General features: G+C 39.0%; 1 pseudogene; it reads left to right on the forward strand.

The window, feature by feature from the left end:
• Vom2r-ps39 (vomeronasal 2 receptor, pseudogene 39) overlaps positions 1 to 14,758 on the forward strand; it is a 39,190-nt pseudogene extending 24,432 nt beyond the window's left edge.
• The last annotated feature ends 2,615 nt before the right edge of the window (positions 14,759 to 17,373 follow it).

Raw genomic sequence — 17,373 nt, forward strand, 5'->3', positions numbered from 1 at the left:
GTGGGTGCAGGTAATCTTGAGTTGAAATTTTTACTTATAGTACTTTCTATTGGAGTCAATTTGAAGTTGGATTTCACTTAAGTTTGATTTGTCATCAAATAGCTTGTTTTCTCCATGTATGGTGATTGAGAGATTTACTGGGCTGTCATTTTAGGTGTCCAGAGTTTGCAAGCCTTATGTCCAGGCACTTAAGGATTTTCGAATATCCACTGCATTTTCTTGAGTTTACTTACCCTCCTTCATTTTACATTTTCCTTCTAGTTCCCTCTGCAGGACTGTTGGTGAAAAGACATTGTTTAAGTTGTGTTTTGCCATGGAACATCTTGTTCACTCCATGTATGGTGACTGAAAGTTTGCTGATTGATATCTGTCATCTCATTGGGGCTCTAAGATATCTGTCCAGGACATTCTGTTTTTTCAGCAATTCCATTAAGAACTCAGGTGTGATTTTAGGTTAGCATTGCTATTTTCTTTGGATTTTTTCCTTTACAGCTTATAAAATTCTTTTGTGCTTCTGTAAATTCAGTGTTTTTGATTTTTAGCTGGATTGGATAATTTGTTTTCTTGTCCAATAGACTTGGTGTTTTCTAATCTTCTTGGACCTTTATAACATTCATGAGATTAGGAAATGTTTCTTCTCTTCTTTTGGTAAATATGTTTTTGAGTTGGGAATCCTATTCTTCTGTACCTGTTATTCTGAGTTTTGAGGGTTTTTTTTTTAATTAATTTGAGTATTTCTTATATACATTTCGAGTGTTATTCCCTTTCCCGGTTTCCGGGTAAACATCCACCTCCCCCCTCCCCTCTTATGGGTGTTCCCCTCCCCACCCTCCCCCCATTGCCGCCCTCCCCTCAACAGTCTAGTTCACTGGGGGTTCAGTCTTAGCAGGACCCAGGGCTTCCCCTTCCACTGGTGCTCTTACTAGGATATTCATTGCTACCTATGAGGTCAGAGTCCAGGGTCAGTCCATGTATAGTCTTTAGGTAGTGGCTTAGTCCCTGGCAGCTCTGGTTGCTTGGCATTGTTGTACATGTGGGGTCTTGAGCCCTTTCAAGCTCTTCCAGTTCTTTCTCTGATTCTTTCAATGGGGGTCCTATTCTCAGTTCAGTGGTTTGCTGCTGGCATTCGCCTCTGTATTTGCTGTATTCTGGCTGTGTCTCTCGGGAGCAATCTACATCCGGCTCCTGTCGGTCTGCACTTCTTTGCTTCATCCATCTTGTCTAATTGGGTGGCAGCATATGTATGGGCCACATGTGGGGCAGGCTATGAATGGGTGTTCCTTCTGTGTCTGTTTTAATCTTTGCCTCTCTCTTCCCTGCCAAGGGTATTCTTCTTCACTTTTAAAGAAGGAGTGAAGCATTCACATGTTGATCATCCGTCTTGAGTTTCATTTGTTCTAGGCATCTGGGGTAATTCAAGCATTTGGGCTAATAGCCACTTATCAATGAGTGCCTAACATGTATGTCTTTCTGTGATTGGGTTAGCTCACTCAGGATGATATTTTCAAGTTCCAAACATTTGCCTATGAATTTCATAAAGTCATTGTTTTTGATAGCTGAGTAATATTCCATTGCGTAGATGTACCACATTTTCTGTATCCGTTCCTCTGTTGAAGGGCACTGGGTTCTTTCCAGCTTCTGGCTATTATAAATAAGGCTGCGATGAACATAGTGGAGCATGTGTCTTTTTTATATGTTGGGGCATCTTTTGGGTATATGCCCAAGAGAGGTATGGCTGGATCCTCAGGCAGTTCAATGTCCAATTTTCTGAGGAACCTCCAGAGTGATTTCCAGAATGGTTGTACCAGTCTGCAACCCCACCAACAATGGAGGAGTGTTTCTCTTTCTCCGCATCCTCGCCACAATTTGCTGTCCCCTGAGTTTTTGATCTTAGCCATTCTCACTGGTGTGAGGTGAAATCTCAGGGTTGTTTTGATTTGCATTTCCCTTATGACTAAAAATGTTGAACATTTCTTTAGTTGTTTCTCAGTCATTTGGCATTCCTCAGCTGTGAATTGTTTGTTTAGCTCTGAACCCCGTTTTTTAATAGGGTTATTTGTCTCCCTGCGGTCTAACTTCTTGAGTTCTTTGTATATTTTGGATATAAGGCCTCTATCTGTTGTAGGATTGGTAAAGATCTTTTCCCAATCTGTTGGTTGCCGTTTTCTCCTAACCACAGTGTCCTTTGCCTTACAGAAGCTTTGCAGTTTTATGAGATCCCATTTGTCGATTCTTGATCTTAGAGCATAAGCCATTGGTGTTTTGTTCAGGAAATTTTTTCCAGTGCCCATGTGGTCCAGATGCTTCCCTGGTTTTTCTTCTATTAGTTTGAGTGTGTCTGGTTTGATGTGGAGGTCCTTGATCCACTTGGACTTAAGCTTTGTACAGGGTGATAAGTATGGATCGATCTGCATTCTTCTACATGTTGCCCTCCAGTTGAACCAGCACCATTTGCTGAAAATGCTATCTTTTTTCCATTGGATGGTTTTGGCTCCTTTGTCAAAAATCAAGTGACCATAGGTGTGTTGGTTCATTTCTGGGTCTTCAATTCTATTCCATTGGTCTATCTGTCTGTCTCTGTACCAATACCATGCAGTTTTTATCACTATTGCTCTGTAATACTGCTTGAGTTCAGGGATAGTGATTCCCCCTGAAGTCCTTTTATTGTTGAGAATAGTTTTAGCTATCCTGGGTTTTTTGTTATTCCAGATGAATTTGCAAATTGTTCTGTCTAACTCTTTGAAGAATTGGATTAGTATTTTGATGGGGATTGCATTGAATCTGTAGATTGCTTTTGGTAAAATGGCCATTTTTACTATATTAATCCTGCCAATCCATGAGCATGGGAGATCTTTCCATCTTCTGAGGTCTTCTTCAATTTCTTTCTTCAGTGTCTTGAAGTTCTCATTGTACAAATCCTTTACTTGCTTGGTTAAAGTCACACCGAGGTACTTTATATTATTTGGGTCTATTTGAAGGGTGTCATTTCCCTAATTTCTTTCTCGGCTTGTTTCTCTTTTGTATAGAGGAAGGCAACAGATTTATTTGAGTTAATTTTATACCCAGCCACTTTGCTGAAGTTGTTTATCAGCTTTAGTAGTTCTCTGTTGGAACTTTTGGGATCGCTTAAATATACTATCATATCATCTGCAAATAGTGATATTTTGACTTCTTCTTTTCCGATCTGTGTCCCCTTAACCTCCTTTTGTTGTCTGATTGCTCTGGCTAGAACTTCAAGAACTATATTGAATAAGTAGGGAGAGAGTGGGCAGCCTTGTCTAGTCCCTGATTTTAGTGGGATTGCTTCAAGTTTCTCTCCATTTCATTTAATGTTAGCAACTGGTTTGCTGTATATGGCGTTTACTATGTTTATGTATGGGCCTTGAATTCCTATTCTTTTTTTTTTTTTTTGTTCTTTTTTCGGAGCTTGGGACCGAACCCAGGGCCTTGTGCTTCCAAGGCAAGCGCTCTACCACTGAGCTAAATCCCCAACCCCTTTGAATTCCTATTCTTTCCAGGACTTTTATCATGAAGATGTGTTGAATTTTGTCAAATGCTTTCTCAGCATCTAATGAAATGATCATGTGGTTTTGTTCTTTCAGTTTGTTTATATGATGGATCACGTTGATGGTTTTCTGTATATTAAACCATCCTTGCATGCCTAGGATGAAGCCTACTTGATCATGTTGGATGATTGTTTTGATGTGCTCTTGGATTCGGTTTGCCACAATTTTATTGAGTATTTTTGCGTCGATATTCATAAGGGAAAATGGTCTGAAGTTCTCTTTCTTTGTTGGGTCTTTGTGTGGTTTAGGTATAAGAGTAGTTGTGGCTTCATAGAAGGAATTCGGTAGTTTTCCATCTGTTTCAATTTTGTAGAATAGTTTGGATAATTTTGGTATGAGGTGTTCTATGAAGGTCTGATAGATTTCTGCACTAAACCCGTCTGGACCTGGTCTATTTTTGGTTGGGAGACCTTTAATGACTGCTTCTATTTCCTTAGGAGTTATGGGGTTGTTTACTGGTTTATCTGTTCCTGATTTAACTTCGGTACCTGGTATCTGTCTAGGAAATTGTCCGTTTCCTGCAGATTTTCAAGTTTTGTTGAATATAGGCTTTTATAGTAAGATCTGATGATTTTTTGAATTTCCTCTGAATCTGTAGTTATGTCACCCTTTTCATTTCTGATTTTGTTAATTTGGACACATTCTCTGTGTCCTCCAGTTAGTCTGGCTAAGGGTTTATCTATCTTGTTGATTTTCTCAAAGAACCAACTTTTGGTTCTGTTGATTCTTTCTATTGTCCTTTTTGTTTCTGCTTGGTTGATTTCAGCTCTGAGTTTGATTATTTCCTGTCTTCTACTCCTCCTGGGTGTATTTGATTCTTTTTGCTCTAGAGCTTTTAGGTGTGCTGTCAAGCTGCTGACATATGCTCTTTCCTGTTTCTTTCTGTAGGCACTCAGCGCTATGAGTTTTCCTCTTAGCACAGCTTTCATTGTGTCCCATAAGTTTGGGTATGTTGTACCTTCATTTTCATTAAATTCTAAAAAGTTTTTAATTTCTCTCTTTATTTCTTCCTTGACCAGGTTATCATTGAGTAGAGCATTGTTCAATTTCCACATATATGTGGGCATTCTTCCCTTATTTTTATTGAAGACCAGTTTTAGGCCGTGGTGTTCCGATAGCACGCATGGTATTATTTCTATCTTTCTGTAACTGTTGAGGCCCGTTGTTTGACCAATTATATGGTCAATTTTGGAGAAAGTACCATGAGGAGCTGAGAAGAAGGTGTATCCTTTTGCTTTAGGATAGAATGTTCTATAAATATCTGTTAAGTCCATTCGGCTCATGACTTCTCTTAGTCTGTCTCCGTCTCTGTTTAATTTCTGTTTCCATGATCTGTCCATTGATGAGAGTGGGGTGTTGAAATCTCCTACTATTATTGTGTGATGTGCAATGTGTGTTTTGAGCTTTTTAGTAAGGTTTCTTTTACGTATGTAGGTGCCCTTGTATTTGGGGCATAGTTATTTAGGATTGAGAGTTCATCTTGGTGGATTTTTCCTTTGATGAATATGAAGTGTCCTTCCTTATCTTTTTTGATGACTTTTAGTTGAAAATTGATTTTATTTGATATTAGAATGGCTACTCCAGCTTGCTTCTTCTGACCATTTGCTTGGAAAGTTGTTTTCCAGCCTTTCACTCTGAGGTGGTGTCTGTATTTGTCTCTGAGGTGTGTTTCCTGTAGGCAGCAGAATGCAGGGTCCCTGTTGCGTATCCAGTTTGTTAATCTATGTCTTTTTATTGGGGAGTTGAGGCCACTGATGTTGAAAGATATTAAGGAATAGTGATTATTGCTTCTTGTTACATTCATATTTGGATGTGAGTTTATGTTTGTGTGCTTTTCTTCTCTTTGTTTTGTTGCCAAGACGATTAGTTTCTTGCTTCTTCTAGGGTATAGCTTGCCTCCTTATGTTGGGCTTTACCGTTTATTATCCTTTGTAGTGCTGGATTTGTAGAAAGATATTGTGTAAATTTGGTTTTGTCATGGAATATCTTTGTTTCTCCATCTATGTTAATTGAGATTTTTGCAGGATACAGTAACCTGGGCTGGCATTTGTGTTCTCTTAGGTTTTGTATGACATCAGTCCAGGATCTTCTGGCCTTCATAGTTTCTGGCAAAAAGTCTGGTGTGATTCTGATAGGTCTGCCGTTATATTTTGCTTGACATTTTTCCCTTACTGCTTTTAATATTCTTTCCTTATTTTGTGCGTTTGGTGTTTTCACTATTATGTGACGGGAGGTGTTTCTTTTCTGGTCCAATCTATTTGGAGTTCTGTAGACTCCTTGTATGCCTATGGGTATCTCTTTTTTTAGGTTAGGGAAGTTTTCTTCTATGATTTTGTTGAAGATATTTACTGGTTCTTTGAGCTGGGAGTCTTCACTCTCTTCTATACCTATTATCCTTAGGTTTGATCTTCTCATTGAGTCCTGGATTTCCTGTATGTTTTGGAGCAGTAGCTTTTTCCGCTTTACATTATCTTTGACAGTTGAGTCAATGATTTCTATGGAATCCTCTGCTCCTGAGATTCTCTCTTCCATCTCTTGTATTCTGTTGGTGAAGCTTGTATCTACAGCTCCTTGTCTCTTCTTTTGTTTTTCTACATCCAGGTTTGTTTTCATGTGTTTTTTCTTGATTGCTTCTATTTCCATTTTTAATTCCTTCAACTCTTTGATTGTGTTTTCCTGGAATTCTTTCAGGGATTTTTGACTCCTCTCTATGGGTTTCTACTTGTTTATTTATGTTTTCCTGGAATTCTTTCAGGCATTTTTACGATTCCTCTCTGCAGGCTTCTACTTGTTTATTAATGTTTTCCTGTGTTTCTCTAAGGGAGTTTTTCACGTCTTTCTTGAAGTCCTCAGCATCATGATCAAATATGATTTTGAAACTAGATTTTGCTTTTCTGGTGTGTTTGGATATTCCATGTTTGTTTTGATGGGAGTATTGGGCTCGGATGGTGCCATGTAGTCTTGCTTTCTGTTGCTTGGGTTCCTGCGCTTGCCTCTCGCCATCAGATTATCTCTAGTGTTACTTTGTTCTGCTATTTCTGACAGTGGCTAGACTGTCCTATAAGCCTGTGTGTCAGGAGTGCTATAGACCTGTTTTCCTGTTTTCTTTCAGCCTGTTATGGGGACAGAGTGTTCTGCTTTCGGGCGTGTAGTTTTTCCTCTCTACAGGTCTTCAGCTGTTCCTGTGGGCCTGTGTCTTGAGTTCACCAGGCAGGTCACTTGCAGCAGAAAAGTTGGTCTTACCTGTGGTCCCGAGGCTCAAGTTCGCTAGCGGGGTCTGGCCACGAGCTCTCTGCAGCTGCAGCAACCAGGAAGATCTGCGTTGCCATTTCCGGGAGCTTCAGTGCACCAGGGTTCCAGATGGCGTTTGGTGTTTTCCTCTGGAATCAGTAATGTGTGCAGAGTGCAGTCTCTTCTGGTTTCCCAGGCGTGTCTGCCTCTTTGAAGGTTTAGCTCTCCCTTCCACGGGATTTGGGTGCAGAGAACTGTTTATCAGGTCTGTTCCTTCAGGTTCAGGCGGTGTCTCAGGCGCAGGGGTCCTGCCGCTCCTGGGCCCACCCCCACGGGAACCCAGAGGCCTTATACAGTTTCCTCTTGGGCCAGGGATGTGGGCAGGGGTGGGCAGTGTTGATGGTCTCTTCCACTCTGCAGCCTCAGGAGTGCCCACTTGACCAGGCTGTGAGGTCTCTCTCCCACGGGGTCTGGGAGCAGAGAGCTGCTGCGGGCCGGGATCCGTGGGTGTAGGACTCCCCTTTTTTTTGGTTTTGGTTTTGCTCCCATATACCTATGGTTTTCAAATTTTCTTGGATATTTTATGTATTTACATTTCAATTGTTTTCTCCCTTTCCTCTTCACCATGTCCCCTTTCCTTCCCCTGCTTCTATGAGGATACTTCGACTCTCACCGACCCACTCTCTGGCATTACCCTACATTGGGGAAACAAGCATTCACAGAACCAAAAGCCTTTCTTCCCATTAATGCTTGACAATGTCATTCTCAGTAACATGTGACTGGAATCTTGGATCCCTCCATAAGTACTCATTGATGTGTGTTTTTTGCCCTAGTAGGTCTGGTGGACTTTGGTAGGTTAACATTGTTGTTCTTCCTATGGTGTTCCAAATCCCTTCAGCTCCTTCAGTCTTTTCTCTAAGTCTTCCATTGGGGTCACCTTGTTCAATCCAATGGTTAGCTACAGTCCTCCTCCTCTGTATCAGTAGGGTTCTGGCTGAACCTTACAGAGACACCCATGTCTGACTGCTGTCAGCAAGCACTCCTTGGCATCAGCAATAGTGTCTGGTTTTGGTGGCTACGTATGTGATAGATCCCTAGTGGGGCAGTCTCTGGATGATCCATTCTTCATTGCCTGCTCCATTCTTTGTCCCTGTATTTTCTCCAGTGAATGTTTTGTTCTCCCTTCTAAGAAGGAATGAAGCATCCAAATTTTGGTCTTTCATCTTGTTGGGCTTCATATAATCTGTGAATTTTTTCTTAGTTACTCCAAGTTTTGGGATAATATCCACTTATCAGTGAGTATATAACATATGTGTTGTTTTGTGAAGAAGTATTACTCAGCATGATACTTTCCCGTTCCATCAATTTGCCTAAGTACATCTGGGTTCTTTCCAATGTCTGCCAATTATAAATAAGACTGCTATGGACATAGCAGAGCATATTTTATGTTGGAGTATCTTTTCGGTATATACCCAGGAATGGTATATCTGGGTCCTCAGGAGATACTATGTCCAATGATCTGAGGAACCATCAGACTGATTTCCAGAATGGTTGACCCAGTTTCAATCCCACTGAAAATGGAGTTGTGTTCCTCTTTCTACACATCCTTTTTAGCATCTACTCTCAACTGAATCTTTATCTTAGCCATTCTGCCTTGTGTGAGGTAAGATCTCTGAGTTGTTTTGATTTGCATTTCCCTGATGACTATGAATGTTGAACATCTCTTTAGGTACTTCTCACCCATTCATGCTTCCTCACTGAAGAATTCTCTGTTTATCTCTGCTCCCTATTTTTTAATAGGAATATTTGGTTCTCTGGAGTCTAACTTTTTGATTCTTTTATAAATATTGGATACTAGCCCTCTATCAATTCTAGGATTAGTAGAGATATTTTTCTAATCTGTTGGTTACAACTTAGTTCTGTTGGCAATGTCCTTTGCCTTACAGAAGGTTTGCAATTTTATGAGGCCGCACTTGTCAATTCTCCCTCCTAGAGCATGAGTCATTTGTGTTCTGTTCAGGAAATTTTCCTGTGTCCATGTGTTCGAGACTTTCTGCACTTTACCTTCTTTCAGATTCAGTACATCTGGTTTTATGTGGAGGTCATTGATCCACTTTTACTTGTGCTTTGTACACAGTAATAAGAATGGATTAATTTGCATTCTTGTAAAAGCTGACTATCAGTTGAAATAGTCCCATTTGTTGAAAATTCTGTCTTTCTCCACTGGTTGGATTTAGCTCCTTTGTCTAAAATGAAGTGACCATACGTGTGTGAGTTCATTTCTGGGTTTCAATTATATTCAATTGTTCTACCTGTCTATCTCAGTAGGAATACTATGCAGTTTTTATCACTATGACTCTGCCGTATGGCTTGAAGTTAGGGATGGTAATTCCCCCAGATGTTCTTTCATTGTTGGGGATAGTTTGTTCCATTCTGGATACTTTGTTATTCCAAATGAATTTGAGAATTGCTCTTTCTAGCTCTATGAGTAATTGAGTTGGAATTTTGATGGGGATTTCACTGAATCTAAACATTGTTTTTGGCAACATGGCCATGTTTACTATATTAATTCTATAAATCTATGAGCATGGGAGACCTTTACATCTTCTGGGGTTTTCTTCAAGTCTTTCTTCATGCACTTGAAGTTATCCTACAGATTTTTTTCTTGTTTGGTTAAAGTTTCCCCAACCTATTTTATGTTATTTGTGACTATTGTGAAGGTTATTATTTTCCTCATTTTTTTCCTCAGCCCATTTATCCTTTGAGAAGAGGAAGGCTATGGAATGATTCAAGTTAATTTTATATCTAACCACTTTACTGAAGTTGTTTATCAGCTATAGGAGTACTTTGGTATACCTTTTGGGTCACTTAAGTATACTATCTTATCATCTGCAAATAGTGATATTTTTGAAGTTCTTCTTTTCCAATTTGTATCCCTTTGACCAAAATTTGTTGTCTCACTGTTCTGGCTAGAATTCAAGTAATATATTGAGTAAGTAGGAAGAGAGTAGGCAGCCATGGCTAGTCCCTGATTTTAGTAGAATTGCTTCAAGTTTCTCTTCATTTTGTATACTGTTGGCTGCTGGTTTGTGTATATTGCTTTCATTAGGCTTAGGTATGGGCTTTGATTTCCTGATTGTACCAAGACTTTTAAAATGAAGGAGTGTTGATTTTTGTTTCTCAGCATCTTATTACATGATCATGTGATTTTTTTCCTTTGAGTTTGTTTGTATAATGAATTTCATTGTTGAATTTCCTTATACTGAACCATCCCTGAATCACTGTGATGAAGCCTAATTAATCATGATGGATGATCCTTTTTATGTGTTCTTGGATTTAGTCTAAGAAAATCGTATTGAATAATCATGCATGGATATTCATAAGGGAAATTGTTCTGGAGTTCACTTTCTTTGTTGGGTCTTTGAATGTTTTATGTATAAGAGAAATTGTGGCTACATAGAAGGAATTGTGCAGTTTTCCTTCTGTTTTTATTCTGTAGACTAGTTTGGAGAGTATTGGTATTAGGTCTTTTATGAAGGTCTGATAGAATTCTGTACCAAAACCATTTGGTTCTGGGCTTTTCTTGATTTATAGACTTTTAATAACTTCTTTTTCTGTCAGAGTTATGGGGCTGTTTAGATGTTTTATATGATTCTGGTTTAACTTTGGTACCTGGAATATATTTAAAATTTGTCAATTTCAAGCAAATTTTCCAGTTTTGTTGAGTATAGGCTTTTGCAGTAGGCTTTGATGTTATTTGAACTTCCTCAGCTTCTGTTGTTATGCCTACCTTTTCATTTCTAATTTTGTTAATTTGGTTACTGTCTCTGTGCCCTCTGATTAGTCTGCCTAAGGGTTTATCATGTTGACTGTCTCAAAGAACCACCTCCTGCTTTTGTTGTTTACTCGTCCAGTTTTTTTGGTTTCTACTTGGTGGATTTCATCACTAAGTTTGATTATTTCATGCCATCTACTCCTCTTGGATATATTTGTTTCTGTTTCTTCATGAGTTTTCAGGTTTGCTGTCAAGGTGCTAGTTTGTCTCATTGAGAGACAGAGAGAGAGAGAGAGAGAGAGAGAGAGAGAGAGAGAGAGAATGTGTGTTGAACTGTGTGGCAATGGAAATACATAAGATCTACGGGCAGTAACAGGAAGGCAAGATCCTGAGAGGAATGTATTATAAAGGGAATATGAAAGGTGATGTCATGAAAGAATTTTAATTTACTATTAAACAGTATATAGAAATATAGGTATTTTGTTAATATTAGGAAAATATGCCCAAAATGAATGTGTAAATACTGATTAACTAAATAAATTGACAAGCTATCAGGAACACTGTTCAAATGTTGTTCAATAAAAACATAAGAGCATATGTGCAATTCTGTATCTAGTATTATGATAGCTAGGATTGTGTAGGGTTACAATAACTGTCACTGGTGAAACATTTCTTTTTTCTTTTTCTTTTTTTTTCTTTTTCTGTTAAAATGTTTACATATTTTTTCATCTTTATTAATTGAGTATTTCGTATTTACATTTCAATTGTTATTCCCCTTCTTGGTTTCCGGGCCAACATCCCCCTAAGCCCTCCCCCTCCTCTTCTAAATGGGTGTTCCCCTCCCCACATTACTGCCCTCATGATTGAACAACAATCATGTTCACTGGAAATTCAGTCTTGGCAGGACCAAGGGCTTCCCCTTCCACTGGTGCTCTTACTAGGCTATTCATTGCTACATATGCAGTTGGAGTCCAGGGTCAGTCCATGTATAGTCTTAGGGTAGTGGCTTAGTCCCTGGAAGCTCTGGTTAGTTGCATTTTTGTTCATATGGGGTATCAAGTCCCTTCAAGCTCTTTCAGTCCTTTCTAAGATTCCTTCAACGAGGGTCCCTTTCTCAGTTCACTGGTTTAATGATGGCATTTGTCTATGTATTTGCTGTATTGTGGCTGTGTCTCTCAGGAGAGATCTACTTCCGGTTCCTGTTGGCCTGCACTTCTTTGCTTCATTCATCTTATCTAGTTTGGTGGCTGTATATGTATGGGTCACGTGTGGGGCAGGCTCTGAATGGGCGTTTCGTCTGCCTCTGTTCTAAAGTTTGCCTCCCTATTCCCTCCCAAGCATATTCTTGTTCCTTTTTTAAAGAAGGAGTGAAGCATCAGCATTTTGGTCATCCTTCTTGAGTTTCATGTGTTCTGTGCATCTGGAGTAATTCGAGCATTTGGGCTAATATCCACTTATCAAAGAGTACATATCATGTGTGATTTTCTGTGATTGGGTTACCTCACTCAGGATGATATTTGCCAGTTTTATCCATTTGCCTATAAATTTCATAAAGTCATTGTTTTTGATAGCTGAGTAATATTCCATTGTGTAGATGTACCACATTTTCTGTATCCATTCCTCTGTTGAAGGGCATCTGGGTTCTTTACAGCTTCTGGCGATTATAAATAATACTGCTATGAATACAGTGGAGCATGTGTCTTTGTTATATGTTGGGGCATCTTTCGGATATATGCCCAAGAGAGGTATAGGTGGGTCCTCAGGTAGTGCAATATCCAATTTCCTGAGGAACCTCCAGACTGAATTCCAGAATGATTGTACCAGTCTGCAATCCCACCAACAATGGAGGAGTGTTCCTTTTTCTCCACATCCTCGCCAGCATCTGCTGTCACCTGAGTTTTTGATCTTAGCCATTCTCACTGATGTGAGGTGAAATCTCAGGGTTGTTTCGATTTGCATTTCCCTTATGACCAAAGTTGTTGAATATTTCTTTAGGTGTTCTCAGCCATTCGGCATTCCTCAGCTGTGAATTCTTTGTTTAGCTCTGAACCCCATTTTTTAATAGGGTTATTTGTCTCCCTGCAGTCTAACTTCTTGAGTTCTTTGTATATTTTAGATATAAGCCTTCTATCAGTTGTAGGATTGGTAAAGATCTTTTCCCAATCTGTTGGTTGTTGTTTTGTCCTAACAACAGTGTCCTTAGTGTTTCAGAATACTAATTCACTCAGGTCCCTTGAGGCAAGCAAGAAATTCAGAGGACATCATGGCTATAATACAATTGGAACACACACAGAAGAGCATACTTATAAGATTAGGGCAGGGTCTCTATCACCCTGAAGTCTCATGCCCTCTTCAAACCCAAAACTTTTGCCATTTTAAAGAATGCGTGTGGACAGGAAAATATTGTGGCAGTTCCCAAAGAAGTCTGGCCAGCAACTGACCAGTTCAGTTGATGCTTGGAGCCAACCATCAGACTGAGCTCAGGGAACCAAGTATGGGAGTTGGCAGAAGTACTGGAGGTTGGGAGGGGGATTGTAACCCCATTGGAAGAACAACATAGTCTGGCCTGACCAACTAGTTCCCCCATAGTCTATACATCGAACAGAGGAGTGTACCTGGAGTAATCAGTGGCTCTAGATAAATATTTAGCAAAGGATGGTCTTGCCTCAGTGCAATAGGAGGGAAAGCCCTTTTTCCTGGGGAGGTTTGATTTTCCAGCAGAGATGGATGCTGAAGATAAGGGGCAGGGGAGTATGGGTGAGTTGGGGAGCATTTTCAGACAGGCAAAGGGGAGAGGGAAAAGACAGATGTGGGATGAGCAGTTAGTGAAGAGGTAAATGGCTAGTTGGCAGAGGGCATAACTGGGAAGTGGGATATCATTTGAGATGTAAATGAATGGAATTATTAATAAGATCTTTTTAATTTAAAAAATAGAATAGGGTGTATTAATAAAGATGCCTAGTCAGAGCCAAATTAGTTTCATGCAATGTATTTCATTGTTCTACTGACTTCTAATACTGATACATCTGTATCATTAAAGACCAGGATACAATATGTGTAAGAACAGAAAAAGAAACATTTGTTCTATTCAATTCATATCAGCATGCAGTAGAAGGAAAACTGAGTTTAGGAATATTATCGGACATCAGAAACAAAGCAAGGTGGTTCTGATAGCAGTGCAGTGTGTGATAGATGGGAAATGGCTTAGAAAAGGAGAAACCAGTGTATGCACTCATGATCATCTCCATTTCTGCCAGATATGGATCAGTGTGTAAAGTGTCCAGAAACTCACTATGCAAACACAGACAGGATACACTGCCTGCAGAAAACTGTGACATTTCTGGCTTATGGTGACCCCTGGGGGAAGATATTTTGCTTCATGTCCCTGGGCTTCTCCTCACTCACAGCAGCTGTTCTTGGGGTGTTTCTGAAGAATAGAGACACCCCCATCGTCAAGGCCAATAATGTGGCTCTCAGTTACACCCTGCTGATTACTCTCACCCTCTGTTTTCTTTGTCCCTTGCTCTTCATTGGCCGTCCCAGCACAGCCTCTTGTATCCTGCAGCAAAACATTTTTGGGCTTCTCTTCACCATGGCTCTATCCACTGTGTTGGCCAAAAGTGTCACTGTTGTTATAGCCTTCAAGGTGACTTCTCCAGGAAGAATTAGAAGATGGCTGCTGATATCAAGGGCCCCTAATTTCATTATTCCCTTATGCACCCTGCTCCAAGTTTTCCTATCTGGAATTTGGCTAACAACATCTCCTCCATTTATTGATAAAGATGTTCACTCAGAACATGGACACATCATCATCATCTGCAACAAAGGCTCAGCTGTTGTTTTTCATTGCATCCTGGGATACCTAGGAGTTCTGTCCCTAGGGAGCTATTTTATGGCTTTCTTGTCAAGGAATCTACCTGACACATTCAATGAAGCCAAGTTCCTGGCTTTCAGCATGCTGGTGTTCTGCAGTGTCTGGCTGACCTTCCTTCCTGTTTACCACAGCACCAAAGGAAAAGTCATGGTAGCTATGGAAGTCTTCTCTATCTTGGCTTCTAGTACATCTCTCCTAGGCATTATCTTTGCTCCCAAGTGCTACATCATATTATTAAGGCCAGAAAGGAACTCGCTTCATTATATCAGGGACAAATCACATGCTAGGAGAAAAAACCTTCCTAATAACTAGCTTCTGTGCTTCTAAAATTAAACAATGTCTTTGAATGCTGATTGTCATTCACTATCTGAACTCTCACATATAAACTGACATTTGGACATTTGATGTCAGGGGCTATTATTTTTTTAGTTAATCATATTAACCTAATCCTTTTTCTCATGTTGAAATATATGCTGTATTTTTGTATTTTCTTCTTGTATTCACTATTTCCTTTGTGTTACTAAGTTTGAAATGAAACTCTAATTTGTGATTTCTCCCACTTGTTTCATTCACATGCTTAATTAATTTCACGGTGGGATTCCTCTATTAAATATGTGTGCTAATGAACAGATTCAAGTCATATATGTAAAGTTTAATTTTTTAAATCTTTTATAATTTTGAAATACAATACAGCAAAGAAAAAATATGTTGAGTTTTTTTAAGGCAGAATTTCTCTATGTGACAGAGACCTGTCTGTCCTTGTTTTACTTTGTAGACCAGTCTAGCTCCAACCTCAGAGACCTACCTTCCTCTGCCTTCTAAGTCCTGTCATGATTAAAGCACTTGCCATTACCCTCAGCCTATAATATCCTTCTTAATTGTTTATCTGTCTAGCTTTACTACAATTTTGATTCTAGATCTAAAGAAATGATTTTTATTTATAGAATAATTTGAGAAAAATTGATATCTGTTACAAGAGTTGGTGAGATGCCTTAGTAGTTACATTCACTGGCTGCTCTTCAAGGTTAGAAGGACTAGATTCCCAACATAAAAATTGTGGCTTACAATGATAATTAACTCCAGTTTCAAAACACACAACTTTTTCTAATATCTAAAAGCACCAGACATGAACGTGGTACAAAACATAAATAGAACCCAAACGCATCTATGTAAGCAATAATACAATTTGGGATGGTGGGCATTGATGCCAGGCTTTCTCTGTGTGACTCTGGGTGTCCTAAAACTCAGTCTGTAGAACAGGAAGGCTTCCAACTCAAAGAGTTCCACATTCCTCTTTCTCTCAACATCTGGGATTAAAGGCATATATCACCACACATATCTAAAACAAATTTTAAAAGAAAAATAAAGATATGGACATTTTCTCTGATGATTCCATTAACATATTTTATCGTCTGTTATCTTCTTTGTTTTGTTTAGTGTTTTTCTTTTCTATTTTATGAGTTTTCTAGTATTTCTGAGTATATGTCTGTGCAGTGCAGACATGTAGATCAGAAGATCATCTCATATTCATTTGAAACCGGACTTACACATAATTGCCAGCTCCCATGTGAGCACTGGGAATAAAATCCATGTCCTTTGTAAGATCACACAGGGCTCTTAACTGTTAATTCATTTATCCAGCAGCCCAAATACTTTATGACTGTTTCAGTGTCATTGCTTGTCATGGATATAATCATGTATCATAATTTGCTTTTGGAAATCCATCCATTGACTTGTTTTTTTCTGAATTGCTGCAGTGTAGGTTTTCAAGGTATGTACTCTGGAGATGCAGGATTTCATGCATTTACATTAATTACTCACTTTTTTTCTCTCTAATCCAAACAGATTGCTTCCACTAGCACTTTCTTTTGGTTAATTTGGTTAAGGAGTAGTTTATCTTAACTATTTTTGAATAAAATCATTCTTCGTGTCTTCACTTCCTTATATTTTTATTTTTATAGTAGTTGTGTTAATTTATTCATGCCAATATGTAATAGTTTGCTAATCTTGTTTGTGGTCACTTCTACAATGTCTTAAAATACATTAAGTTACTTGTTGGGATCCCCTTGGTTTGTAATTTAGACATTTGAAATTGTAAATGTACTACTCATGGTGGCCTTTATTGATTGACATTTTGCCATTCATTGTCAACCAATTAAAAGACTTTTTCAGTTCTATCTTAATTTCTTCTCTGAGATGGTCAGTACTCAATAGTGTCCTTCACATACTTATGTTTTCTCTCATTTCTCCTGTATTTGATTTCTGTCCTTATCTCTTTACACTCCAGCAGAGTACCAGCAGTTCTTTCAAATCTCTCATATGTGTTGATCTTTCTCTCTGCCTTAATTTGAGATCTGTTTTAGACCAAGTTCTTTGGTCTGCTTTGAAGAACATATGTTCCAGACTTTTTGAGTAAAGTGTCCTGAAGGTGTATGTCATTTCAGCTACCTTTCCATTTATCTCCAATGGAACTTTGTTAACTTTTTGTCTGCCTGACTTTTCTATTAGCCAGAGCATCAAAAGAGAACATCTCAGTAACTCACAGACATTTTTATGAAAGGGGAAGGCATTTCCAGAAGAAGGTAAATGACTCTAAATTTGGGGAGTGAAATCTGCACCGTACATCATCTCTCCACCACAAATCCTACATTGCTAGTTGTAGGGTCACTCAAAAACCCTAAAACTGTGAGTAGAATATGAAAAATTATGTGGCATCTGGGTCAGAAAAGAAAGCAAGCATCACTGACTATGTGACAGTCCACAAAGGGAATCTGAATTTCAAGTTATCACAGCTCTTATATCCCTGCTGTCTGTACTGACTTCATTCTCAATGACCTCCAGAGATTCTAAGTTGAAGTACTTTGTTGGATGCTCCTCTGATGGAAATTTTCCACTGTTTTTTATGAATTCACTGGGACTATCTGGTT

Source organism: Rattus norvegicus, chromosome 1 (genome assembly GCF_021556685.1).
Source record: "Rattus norvegicus strain SHRSP/BbbUtx chromosome 1, alternate assembly SHRSP_T2T, whole genome shotgun sequence".
In the NCBI taxonomy this organism is placed as follows: domain Eukaryota; kingdom Metazoa; phylum Chordata; class Mammalia; order Rodentia; family Muridae; genus Rattus; species Rattus norvegicus.